This window comes from Falco punctatus, assembly GCF_963210335.1.
Source record: "Falco punctatus genome assembly, chromosome: 1".
Lineage (NCBI taxonomy): Eukaryota > Metazoa > Chordata > Aves > Falconiformes > Falconidae > Falco > Falco punctatus.
The window spans coordinates 114397832-114411097 of record NC_137580.1 but is presented as its reverse complement, the minus strand read 5'-3'; the positions used below and the strand labels follow the sequence as shown (position 1 = coordinate 114411097).

Below are 13266 nucleotides of genomic sequence, written 5' to 3'. Positions count from 1 at the left end.
CAGAGATCTTTTACTTTTGGTTTCTGGGTGTAAATTCACGATTCAGTGATGGTTTTGTATGCACAACACGATTCTGTGATGGGAAAAGCTGGAGGAGAGACAGAGAGAGACTTCGCTTGGGTGAAGTCCTTTACAGCAGGAACTGGGAGCCCGCAGAGACATTACCCTTCCTTCCTGCTCTAACAAAACCCCCCAAACCAGGCTTTAGGTGTCCGCCAGACCGTACTGTGTTTCAGTAGAAACAAAGAGGCAGCCCCGTGGGATGTGGGATTTCTCACGCCCGTGGTCGCTGCAGGTCCTGCCCGGGCACAGGGACACGCACACGCTCCCACGCTTTCCCAGCCGGCAGCAAGCGTGGCTGACTCCGGCAGTGGCAGCAGTGGATTTTCAGGGAGGGGAAGCGCTCTTCTTCATTGCTTCTTTTCCTGCCTGCAGCAGAAGGCACTATTTTTTTCTGCCCTGAACCCTCTTTTTATTCTCTGATTTTTTCTCTTGTGGTGTGAGCCCTGGTGACACCAGTGCTGGTGAGTGCCACCAGTCACGTAATCAGCAGCACCCAGCCCTGCCAAAGTGGTGTGTGAACCACAGCCTGGCCGTGGTTGTGGGGGAGTATGAGGATGACCTGGTCTGAAGAACCTGAGTACGACCCAAACCTCAGCTCCAAGTTCTCAAACCCAGGCAAAGAAGAAAAGAGAAAATCAGCAGGTCCTGAGACTGCCCGAATTAATTTTCTGAGGACATCAGCCGTGGCCCGTGTGTGGGATCAGCAGGAAGGGTGCAGAGCAGAAAGAAACCATGCAAAGAGACGAGAGGTCTCTGAAATCCCATAGTGAGGTTTGTGGGTGTCATGTAGTTCTGCCATGCTGAAGGTGCTCCAGCAAAGTTGTTCCTGATTGATTTGGGCCTCAGTATCTGCTGGTTGAGCCCCTCCATGCTCAAAGAGCTGCAGGGAGCTGCAGAGAGACTTTGCTGCAAACGCCGCTCCGAGACCACTCAGCCCAGCAAGGTGCTCCCCCTCCTAAAGTAAGCGCTGAGTTGCATCATGCTGGAGATGGACAGGCCACTGGTCTCAGCTCCACTCAGCACGAGCAGATCCCCCAGAGCACCCAGCAGTGAGCCAGGAGAAATCGCCCTGGTGGAGGTCAGCTCTGCGGCCGGGCAGCGCGTGGCCTCCAGAGAGCTGGAATGACCCGTCTCCAGCGCCCATAGGATTTGGTTCTAATTAAAGGGACGCCTGTGTAGGTGACCCCAGGGCACCCCTCCCAGCAGGCAGCCCCGCAGGGGTGGGGAGGGGCTGCTGATGGAGTGAGACGCTTGGCTGGGGGGGGGCTTTGGAGTGGGCTTGCAGTGGGACCCTGGGGAAGTAGCATGGAGAGGTCGAACCTTACAAGTGTTCGCTGTTCCTGGACCAGCAATTCCTTCCTGCAGCTGAAGCTCTGAGGAGCAGCAGTTCTTTTTTGCTGTGAACACATGGAAATCTGACGCTTGTGACCCACTGAAGAACAGGAACTGAAATAACTGCCCCCAAAAGGACAAGCTGTTGGTTACCGAATGCAGCCCATGGCACTGTGACCGGGCTAGGGGTTATGACTGGTGCCACAACCCTGGTGGCTTTTGGGGGTTTTTTTTGCATATCTGTGTAAATCTCTGCTCTCCCATTAGTGCCTGCCCTCAGCACTCCCTGAAAATTGCCCAAAAATTCCATCTTGGTGCAATTTAGGATGCGCTTCAGCCTGCCCCGAGAACATCTGGTATCTGCACATCGGGTGATATTAATCACAGCATGAACGCGGCCAAGTGTTAAATGGCAGAGCCCTCCCACCTCCCCCCTGCAAATGAAGGTTGTTTCAGTGTTCCAGCAATAAAATTAACCTAGCAGCCCTGGCAGGCAGTGATCTGGCAGGAACAACTGCTGTGTGGGATGAAGGGATGAAGAACGCTGTTAAATGGGCCAAGAAACCATGTGGTCCTCTGACTTTTTGAAATCCCTGCGGTGTTTGAAGTTATTTTCTAGTCCTCCTCATCTTCAGAATCCGCGGCTGTTCCTGCTGTGTCTGCAACTGCTGCCTCTCCCCCGGTGCTTTGTGCTGAGGCGGTGGTTGTTTGGGGTGTAAATGCTGCTCCCTGTTTCTGGGATGGTGAACACCCCCTCGCCCTGCTCTGCTGTAGAGATATGAAAGCGCTTTGCAAAGGGGGGGATGTAGTTTCTGTTGCGCAGATGGAGGAACAGAGCTGTCGAGGCTGCTGAGAAACGTATGTGAATCTGCTCCCTCGGTGGGTGCTTGTGTTTTTGCTCCAGGACACTTCGTGGCTTGCTTTAATGCTGGGCAATGAGCAGGCAGGACTGGCTCAGGGAATATTTTTACTCTGCTTTCCCTGGGGTGACCGCATGCCAGACAGTGGGCAAACCCACACCAGCACCACGCTATTCGCATTGCCCCCAGGAGAGCCTGGCTCAGAGTCACCCAAGTTCTCCCGTCTGTGGCTAAGTTTAAGGAAAAAATTAAAAATAAGACAAAAAAAATCAGAAGTATGTCTCAAGTGCAGTCAGCACCTCAACCACTGAGGCTGCCGTGTTTTCAGGGGAGGCAGCCCTGGCACTGCCGCATGGGAGGGATGGGGGTGGGATAACTCATGTGGTGCCTTTGATGTGAGAAGCTTTTACTCACATTACCCAGGGAGAAACTCCAATGCTTTTCATGTCTGGTGGTGCGGGAGGCAGCGAGCCAGGAGGGATTTGCTCTGCGAGACCTTTACGAAGGGAACTGAGGAAAACCTCTCAGAAGTTGGGGGGAGATTTGCTGGGGTGGCAGCTGAAATAGGTGCTGGAGCATCCTTGGCTCTTGGAGACACCGGGCAGCGAGCATTGTCCTCCTTGTGATCCTTGGTTGAGTAAGTGTCTCTGCTCAAGCTCTCCCCAGCCTCCGGGAATAAAGAGCTGTGGCGGGGGCCGTGCTGGGGGCTCCGAAGCCGTGCCGGAGGGCAGTGGTGGAGCAGGCAAGCTGGAGCCCTGGCCATGCGATGTCGGAGGGTGAGGAGGGGAAGAACAGAGCAGTGGCTTATCAAGGGGAGAATAGCAGGGGCAGCAGTGAGGGGAAGGCTTTGTCAGGGCCTGTGCTAAGGAGGGAGGCAGAGCTGATGGTGCTGCCTGCCTGGGCTTGTGGTGGGATGGGGAGGTGCTGGGCTGTGGCTCAGCGCCAGGGCCGGAGCAGGAGAGGGGAGTCACAGAGGCCAGTGCCGGGTCCTGGGGCCGAAGCAGGACGGCAGCAACCCCATGTGATCCAGGCAGTGGGGGGTCCCTGGGCTGTCAGCGGGCAGTGGGCTGGGACCCTGCTGCAGGCAGGCTGCCCTCACCTCGCTCCCACAACCCTGCAGGGAAAAGGGAGCCTGGCTGCTGGCGATGCCAGGTGAGGGTAAGTGTGCTGCCCGTGAAAGGATCCGTACTGAACTGGGGAGCCCTAGCGCAGCCGGGGGGGACCAGGTATGGGTCTGTGCAGGCAGCGGGAAGGGGCTGCTGCAGCCTCGCCTGCCTGTGAACGTGTGGCTGTATCGTCTTTGCTGGCCACGCTGCCGATGCTCTTGGCATTGCTTCCCCTGGGAAACACATTTCTGTGAGGAGCGTGTCTGGTGACACAAGGGAGGGCTGGCAGCCTGTGGTTGTCTCTCTCCTTGGTTTCTGCTCTGGAATTTGGTTGTGAGCTGATGGGGAAGGAACCTCCTGGTGTTTGATGGCCCCTGGTTCTGATGAGCGCTGGGGGACATCCCGGAGCATCCTTGTGAGCGCTGGCAGGTGGTGCGTGGCACCAGGCCAGCCAGGCAGTGAGGGGAATCCCCCTCCCCGGCGCTTTTCAGGAGCTCCCAGCGCCCATGGGAAGTGCCCCTGAAAGCAGCCCCCTGCGCTCCCCTCCTCTCGCCTGTCCTGCCCCAGCGTGCCCCCAGACCCGAGCTGCAGCCTGTGCCCGGGACCCCTGTCCCTGTCCCTGCCCACGCAGGGGGATGCACTGTGTGCTAGAGGCACCCGGAGCCTGCGCACACCCCACCCGCCCGCCCCCAAAAAACCCAACCCAAACCCAAAGGTGGGGGATGGGGTTGCCCAGCTGCCTGCCAGGGGTGATCTGACCCCTTCCAGGGGGGAGATGTTCGGCTTCTTGCCCCCAGGACCCCCGGCCCCGCAGCGGGGGGGTTGGGGGTGCCGGCCGCTCGCTGTCCCCAGCAGCGGGTGCCCATGCGTGGGACAGCCCACGAGGCGCGGACCGCCCCCCCCCCCCCCCCCGCGGCTTTTCTCTTTAATTGGCTCTTTTGAACCAGCCCCGGCCAAACCCCTCCCCCCGCCGGCCCCGGCCCGCGCCGGAGCTGCGGCCGCCCGGTGAGTGCGCGGGGCTGGGGGGTCCCGGGGCTGGGGGGTCCCGGGGCTGGGGTGGAGTGTCCGGGGCTAGGAGGGATCCTGGGCTACGGGGTGCTCGGGGCTGGGGGCGGGGAGGGGTGGTCGCCCCAGCCCCGCGGCGGGAGATGGAGAAGCCGGGGCCGGGGGGCTGCGGGGGAGGCAGCCTGGTCACGCCACGCTCGAGTCCGGCGCGGGTGCTGCGCGGCGCGGGTGCGGCCACAGTTTTGTTCCGTGCAGTGTCTCAGCACTGTAGCCCTGCAAACTGTCCCAGCTGGGAAGTTTGCCTTTTTTCCCCTTTTTTTCGCCTTTTTTCCCTCCTTTTCTTTCTTTCTTTTTTTTTTTTTTTTTTCCTCATTTTCACGGCACCTCCTCATCCTTCTCCCACCAGCCCTGATGCCTGTTTGCACAGCAGCCATAGAAAATTGATCCATACTGTATCACACAGTGATACATACAGTGTCACTTAAATCTGTGATGAAGTGACACGGCGGGCGCGGGCTGGACTCGCTGAGCGCACGGTTTTTCTCCTCTGCCTTAGTCTGGTGCAGAGTCCAGAGGCTGGGGGTGCTGGGCAGGGGCAGCCAGGGCTGTGTGCGGGGGGTGCCCGTGGGAATCCCCTCTTTTCCCCCGTACCCCCATGACCCACTGCCATGACCCACTGGCACCTTTACACACCTGGGAGGCAGCTGGGGGGGTGGGGGGGTGGGGGTGTCTGCTCCTGCCGGTGCTGCGACCCACTGCTTCTGCCCGCAGGCAGCCCCCGCGCGGGGGAGGCTTCATGCCAGAGGATTTCAGACCAGGCTTTTTATGTCCATTCCCGCTGTGACCACGCTTCATTCAGGGAAGAAGCATCCGGGAGGGAGCTGGGCTGGTGTGTTTGGGCCGGGACTGTCTCTGGCTCTGTGAGGGCAGGTTGGGGCCAGGGGGGCAGCTGGCCTCCAGTGGGGCCAATATTGCTGCCCCATGCCGTGGCTTTCAGCATACACTGAGATGTTTATGTAGAGTTTCTTGGAAATTTCATAGTTTAGGGCCAGAGAACACTGACAGAGCGTTGTGTCTGCCCTCCCATAAATTGCAGGTCACTCCATCGCACCCCCAAACCCCTCCTCAGACCCACAGACGTGCAGCCCTCCATGAGCTGAGCAGCCTGTGCCCTGCACGGCACCCTGGGCTCGCTCCCACTGCGTCAAAGGTGAACTTGCATGGACCAGAAGAGCACAGGGACACCCTACTATAGCATCAGGCAAGTTTTGGGTTACATATCCCTCGTGTAAGCAAGTTGCTTAATTTTGTTGAATTCCCCCTGCCTTGGATGGTGGGTGCTGGTGAGTGCGGCAGATGGAGCAGACCGGTGGTGCAGCTCTAGGGTGGGAAGAGCTTTTGCCGCTGTTGGAGATGTGTTGGCTGAGGGTCCTGGGTTCCCTGGTGCTGATGGCCCTTGGTTGGTTTGACTGAATTCCCCTGTGAGATAGGTGGGCCTGGCCCGGGTGATGGGGAATCTGCACATGCAGGCAACGCTTGGCTGAGCTTTGGCTTTGGGACCAGTGGCAGCTCAGGCACCACCCTGTAAAAGAAAACCTAAGAATTGCGATCACGTGTAAATCCCTAAGTGCTGCTGCCACATCCAGGTGTGATTCCAGATTATAGGGTATAGCACCCAGGAGGAGTGCAGCTGTCCAGGGTGTCTGCCCTGCTATAAGGCATCCTTAGTACAGAAAAGGGCATGTTGGAATAGAAAAAAAAAAAAACCAAACCAAAATGCTTGGAGCATACTCTGAGAGCTGTGATTCCTTCTATGCTTTTGTAGTTGCAGTCCATGATTTTCCATGTTGAGAGCAAAATACCTGTGTGGCTGTGGGGCTCATGGATAGCTCAGTGGTGGTGTATTAAATATATTTGACCTTGCAGCCATTAGGCTCAGGTATTCTTGGTAGCATATGCTAGCCATAGCGTGAGGTATGCAGATGCGGTGGGGTCTAATGGTTTGGTGGCTAATAACCCGGCAGCGGCAGTTCCTGGATGCCTCTCCATGGGGAATCCAGACTTCCCCTCTCTGAGCATGGTGGAATTCTTATAGCCTGTGGTTTTAAATGCTGTGATTTCCGTATGGCTGTGACGCCACATCCAGCCCTGTTGAAGATGTGCTGGGGCTGGGCAAAACCCGCGCTGGAGATGTTGATCCTTGGGTAACGTGCCAGAGCTTCACTCTGGTACGTGGGGAAGGCTGGGCTGGGAAAGGGGAGGACAGCACTCCTGGCGTTACGCTTGCTGGGTGCTGTGACCTTATGTCTGAATACATCTGTATTTTATTTCATTTATGTCTAAAATTTTTTAGGTGCTTTGTGGAGAAGCGTATGGTAAAGCTAGCTTGTTTGTTAAAAAATAATAATGAAAACTGGGCTGAAAGAGTTAATCTTGCAAATACAGCTCTGTGGCATCCCGGGGGAGTGGGCAGGTGGGCTTGCAAGGTCACAAGGGGGTGTGGGGCTGGGGAGGTGGGAAGGAGCCCTGTAGGGGAGGGATGCAGCACCATGGGGTGTGTGCCCAGCTGTTGCTGGCTGGAAGATGAAGGCAAAGACAGTTAATTTGCATCTGTAGCGGGTGTGAGCACTGTCTGCTTCCCAGCAGCATCCCTGGCTTTGTTCCCTTTCTCTGGAAGGTCCCATCCTTTCAGAGAAGAGGCAGATCTCTATTGTTAATACTCTGAAGCTCTCCGGTTCATGCTGGCTCACCCTCATCATCCTGAGACGTGGTTCCCAAAATGCCCCCGCAGTGTTGGCACGTTCATGGGTCCCTCCCTGTGCATCCTCATTGCCATCGGTGATTGCTGCGGTGGGGTGCAGCTGAGCATCACCCGGTGGGAATTCGGCAATGGGAATTTCTCCAGTCCCTGATAAATCACATGAGAGCTAATGCCGAGGTCTGGCTGCTCGGGGGGGTGCTTTGGGGCCACCAGACCTTGCCAGGCTAAGATGCCCATGTCCCCTGTGTCCTGCTGCAGGGACACTGCCTGGGTCCAGCCGCTTCTACCCAGCTCTCCCTTCTCACAAACTTGTAGAAAAGTGATTTCTCTTCCCATTTTCTGGCCCTCTCCCAAACTGGGTTAACTCTTGCTGCAGATGCAAAACTTGCTGGAGGGGCTGGGTCAAGCGGGGCTGTAAAAGCCACATTTTCTTTGGGAATCGGATTAAGGCCCCTTCTTCTGTGCTGGGCGGATGTGGGTGACATGAAGTCTCTCTTTGTCCTGGATGGTATTTCTGGCCCAGCTGCAGCACATTAACCCTTTCTCATCCCACACAATCCTGGTGATGAATGGCCCTTTGCTAAGCAACAGGGACCTTTTCCTTGGGCAGCTGTGGGTGGAAGCGGGGGGCACTGCGGGCTGTGTCCTCCCCCTGCGCAGCCGGGGGCTGAAGTGGCAAAGCCTTGATGCCTGGGCAGGGGACCACGTGGGACAGGGACCTGCCCTAATGCTGCTTTTCTTTGGTGGCATTTATCTCTGTTTATTCCCCCAGGTAGACTAGTGGAAGGGAAGATACATCCCAGTCCTGCACTGGGACCAGAGCCCTCTCTGTGCTGGGGCAGCCTAGATGGCACAGAGGCGCATGGGTGGGACAGGGAGGGGACAGAAGTCACAGTGAGCACCAAGGCTGGGCCAGCTGGCAAAAGCGGGAGAGCTGCTGGTGTGCTCCTCGGAGAGCAATTCCATGTTGGTGGTGCTCCCTGGGGCACTGGTGCCCAGCCAGGCGCTGGCACTGGGCTGGCGCAGGGGCATCCTTTAGTCAGGAGAGCTGGAAGACTTAATTACCAGCCAGCAGCAGGGTGACTGCAGGCAGAAAGCGCCCTACGGCTCCAGGGCCCAGGGTCCAAGGTGGCAACTTGGTTTGGCACTTGGTGCTTGGCTCTAGTCTGCTGTGACTGAGCAGAAATGAAGGTGGTCTCATGGCCATGCCCTGGGGGCTGTCAGCATCTCATGCCACATACCCAAGGCTTGGGTCTGTATCAGCTTTTTTCCCTCACTGTGCTGCATTGCTGCATCACCTTGGATTCATCCACATTGCTCTCAGCCTCAGCATTCTTATGTATTTATTTATGCAGAGTTTATTTATGGCTTGTTCATTTATGCAAAAGCCAAGTGGCAGTGGGGACTGTCCCTTTCTGGTGGCCTGACAGAGCTGGCAGGGTCACCCAGCCCCAGCTCCCTGCAGTGTGGATCCTGTGCTGTTATCGAGGTGGCTCCTGATAAGAGCAGAGCTGGGATTTCCCCACAGGGGGTCCTGGACCTTGTCAAAGTGGCACCCGGAGGAGCTCGCCAGACCTCCTGGCAGTGGTGGGCTTGCAGACCACAGGTCTGAATTTTCCCCACACCCCACTGCTCTGCTTCCACACCCCTCTGTTATCACTCCAAGGCTGATAGAGGGGTGCCGTCATCTCCCAGATATCACCCCAGGAGCAGATGGGGACCAAGCGGGATTCACTCACAGTGCTGGGAGCTGCAGGGAAGCGACGTGTTTCACTCCCACCATCCTTCTCCCGCTATCCTCCTGACCTTTCCCCATCAAAATACAAAGCACTATTATTCGTAGAAAATCACCTCCATCAGAGGAGACAGCTGGCGCTGCAAGCAGCTTGCTGGGGATGGGTTGCTATTAATTAAGCTGCAGGAGACAGCCCAGCAGCTTGGCAGCTTGAATGGAGTTTTCCTTCTTTTCAAGGTTAGGGTGCCCTAAATTCTTTCTTCTTTACCTCCAGTGGGAATTTATAGGTTTAAAAGGGGAAGCACACAAAGGACGGAGAAAGGCCCTTTATGCACAGCTTGCGCAGAGGCATATCCATTGCACTGCTGGCGATGAAACGTGTGTGTGCAGAAGGTTCGTGGGCACCCTTAGGGATGCCTCAGCACCCACTTTGCAGCTTGGTTTGTACCAGGTGGATGCTGTGACCCCCAGGGATGTTGCTGCCTGGGCAGTGCTGGAGCACCCCCTTGCCACTGCCTGGGCATCTCCCCATCTAAAGAGGAGATTTCGCTTTGGGGCAAAATAGAGTTTGAATTACTTGAGCAAGTTTGCTTGAGCTGTGGGGTGACTCAGGTGACTGAATTTTTCACTCCATACTGTTCCCTCTTGCAAAGGTGAATTTTCACCAAATTCATCCCCTGACCCTGCTGCTGGGTCCGCTTTGAGCCTGTTGCTGGTGATGAGAGAAGCAGAGGCAGCAGTGGAGGAGCACTGGACCCCTGCGAGGTGCCCCCCGGCATGCGAGACCTGCAAGGGTCTGGCTGCCCCCTCGCTTCTCTGCAGGGCAGGATGTGGGGGCTTGGTGGAGCAGGGCTCTGGGGTGCTGGTGGGGTGACGTACAGACGATTTTGCTTTACCCTTTTGAGGGCAGTTTGTCCTTTGTGACTCCTCTGGCAGGGCCAAGCTATGCCATCTGCAGAGCTGTCCTGGTGACTCTTGAGCCGCAGCATTTCGGTGCCAAGGCAGACCAGTCCCTGCTGAGAAAAACCTGTGTCAGAGCTGCGGTGCAGGGGGAGCTGCCTGGGAGATGCTGAGTGTGCTCTGCATCTGTCTAAACCGGTATGTCAGTGGGCAAACTGGTGTCCCCTGAAAGGTGGAAGGGTGTTGGGAGGAGTGTTTTTTCCCTTGCCTTTTCCAAATATTGTGACCCCTGAGTGGCTTCCTAGAAAAGCCTATTCCCTTCTGGAAAATGATGGATTGCTCAAGCACGGCGAGGAGCCTCCTGCCTTCCCTGCTCAAGTGAGCAGATGCCACAGGTCCCCTGCAGAAGAAATGTGCCAGAGGAAGGGCGACTGCTGCAGGGGTGCTACTGGGATGCGACACTGGGAGCTGAGGCATGGCCTCCCTGGGGAGTGGGATGCGATGCTGGGAAGCGAGGCACAGCCTCCCTGGAGAGCAGGAGACTTGTGCCAAGGACAGTCACGGTGCCAGCTGCGTGCACTGGCTGACAGCAGCGTGTGAAATAATTCCTTCCTTCCTTCCCTCTTGGAGATGGGAGTGGGCTCAAGGTGTCCAGCTGGAGGAGCCCCTTGTTTTCAGTGCACTGGGAGCGGGAACAGTCCTGGTGCGATATGTAACATGGGTTCAACAAAATGGCCATGGTTTGATGATGCTGGCAGGTTTGGCTGCTGCTCCTGGCCAGGGCATGGAGGGGCTGGTGGTGGTTGCTTGCTGTGCTGGCTCAGGACATCCCTGCTCTGCATGATGGACCTTGCAGGGCCCCAAGATGATACTGTGGTACCTGCTGTTCCACTGCTGTCTCTGTCTAGAGAAATTTAAGCCACCAAGTAACTCCCTTTTCTGAAGGAACCGGTGTGATACCTGCAGGGATGTCTCTCTGACATGGGCTGCTCAGAGAAGCTGCGCAATGCCAAAAGCCAGGTACCTTGAAAGAAAACAAACAGCAGCATGTGTAGACTTGGGAGTCCAGTACAGCCAGAAGGGAGGAAGTATTTTTGTTCTGTAGGTCTTACCATTACAGATCTGTAGAGTCACCCTGCACGTTCAGGAGGGACCATGGTGGCTACCAGCCAGAGCCCTTCCCGGATGGTAACACCTGCAAGCAGGCTCTTAGAAAAGTGTTGGCATTGGTTGTAGGTGTTGCTGGTAATGGGGGGTCCTTTCTGCTCCTGCTAGAAGTGATGGTGTCTCTTTTAGTGTTTAAAAAAATTACATTGTTGGTCTTGTGGTCTGTAAGTCCACATCCTTTTCTCAGTCACGCTGCCTGCCACTGAGCATGCTGGTGCTTTACCAAGGTCTCTGGATGTGCCTTTCATTCTGCTATTGATCTGAGATTATAAATATAGCTGGTAGGATTTTCAGCTATCCATCGAAGTCATTGAAGACTTGCAGGTGGTCAGCATTGCTGCACTATTGAAACAAAATTATTTACTAAGCTCTAACGGTGCATTTTTAACTGGGGATCGATGTGATGCAGTACAAATTGGAAACGTCCTTTCAGCATTCCTACAAGAGATGTCCTGCTCACGCTCCCTGTGCTCAAGGGATTTGAAATGAAGCGTTGGGCAGCCTGGGGTGAAGTGTGTTGGTCACAGGCTGGTTAGTGCTGGTGAAGCTGCCTTGGTTTGCAAACCTCGGCTGTTGCGGGAGGCTGGGGGCTGTGGCTGGAGCGAGCGCTGCCCGGCACAGGGCACTGCTGCTGGGACGGAGCAGGGCTGGGGAGCAGGGCTGGCGTGGCCGGGGCACAGCCCCGCTGTGGGGTGGCTGCCTGGTGCAAGGCAAGGGACGGTGGATGGGTTTTCCCTCAGAACTCAGGAACTGTGGAAACCATCGCTGGTTATCTGCTCCTCTCAACACTCCCTGAGCATCCGTGCGGGAGCACCTTCCCCACTGAGCCCTCCCAGTACGGCTGGGACATGGGGACCTGCTTGCACCTGCAGAGGTGTCAGGTGAAGTAGTACCCACAGGACTGCATAAGGTGGGCAGGAACCTTCCTTGTTATCTCAGATTAGTTGCAAGACAAAGAACTGGATCTGCAGTTAGTTCAAATCCCTTTGTACGACTTAGGACAGCCAGAGGGCTTGGCTAGAATTGCTCCTAACTGATTTTTTTTTTTTTTTAAGAGAAGAACAATGACTTGGTCGTTTTAAAACTCTGAGTAGGGGATTTGGATCCAGTTCTTGGCTCTGTTGTAAGTTTTCTGTGTGACCTTGGGCGAGTCACTTAATCTTTCTCCTGTCCACCTGCACCGCAGGGGCAAGCAAGGCTGCTTCCTTCCCCGTGGTGCTCCCGCCTGTTTGCGGAGCGAGCTCTCACAGCCAGAAACGAGCGGTGGGAGAACAAGCACGGCGGTACCCTGCCTCTCCTTGCAGGACTAGAGAGATGCTCCTGTCGTAACAAATTCCAGAGGTGGCTGTTAGTCATTCTGCGACTGCTGCCTCTGCGCAAACAGCCCCAAAAGCCACCGAGAGCCTCCACGAGGGCCAGCACAGTTCCCAGAGCCCGCTGTAACTCACTTGCTTTGAGGCCAGGAATGTCACTTGATTGTCCTTCTGAGCTGCTGGCTCCCCCACCTTGGGTTGTTTCTGGGAAGGATGAGATAGGAGTTGAAACAAAGTATTTTCTATGAATTAACCTGAAAAACAACTTGTAGGTGGTGTGAGCGCCCACCCTGCTCCAGATGTCTTTGCAGAGCTTCAGTGATCAAGGGGGAAAATTTTCTATAGTTTTTATTTTCCCCCTCCCTCACAGGCAAGACTAAAACATGTCTGTGTTTTCAATGTGAAAAAAATAACACAGAGGAGCAAGGCATGTGCTCACATGGCCAAACACCCGCTGTTCGCCCCTCCACTGCCAGTGCTGGTTTGGGCGAGTGAACCCTGTGCTGGATGCTCAGCACCTGCACAACATTACAGATGTGGTTAGTTTAACAGCAGGGACATGAAGGACGGATTGCATCTGCAAAGCCCAGGTGCACTGAGATCCTCCCCCCACCCCACCCCTGCTTATTCCCCCTGCCAGCACAGCACCTGAGCGAGCAGGGCAGAGTTTTGCAGAGCCCAGCTGAGCTGCTTTCCAGCTCTGCTCCTGCCTTTTCCCAGCTACCGCAAGGCTGGAGTGACTTGCAAACAGACCCCACTGCTACTTGGGCAAGCCCAGTTTGGCATCTAACGTTGGATTTGCCTGGTGATTAGGGAGATTAAACCACTAATGCCCATTGATAGGGGTTAAAGCTTGCTTAAGTTATAAAAAGTGGTGTAATCCAGCAGAGAGCAATGCACAACTGCAGCATAAACAGATTGAGGGTGGGTTTCCTCCCTGGGTGCTGGGGTGGAGTTTTTTCAGATACAGGTATTTGTGGCACTTGCTGAAGTTGGGGGACGTGAGTCTCACGCCCCTGAGCAC

At 55.8% G+C, this 13266-nt stretch overlaps 1 protein-coding gene across 7 annotated transcripts in view; it reads left to right on the top strand.

Annotated features, from left to right (window-relative positions):
* SEPTIN9 (septin 9) overlaps positions 1–13266 on the top strand; it is a 143404-nt gene that overhangs the window by 100911 nt on the left and 29227 nt on the right. Inside the window, exons 1-2 of one of the 7 annotated variants that reach the window (XM_080394836.1) lie at positions 4338–4366; positions 5463–5627. The exons of the other annotated variants lie outside the window; for them this stretch is intronic. The gene's annotated coding sequence lies outside the window, so the exon portion shown is untranslated. Of the gene's footprint in view, positions 1–4337; positions 4367–5462; positions 5628–13266 lie in introns of those variants that run through there. 7 annotated transcript variants of the gene reach the window in all.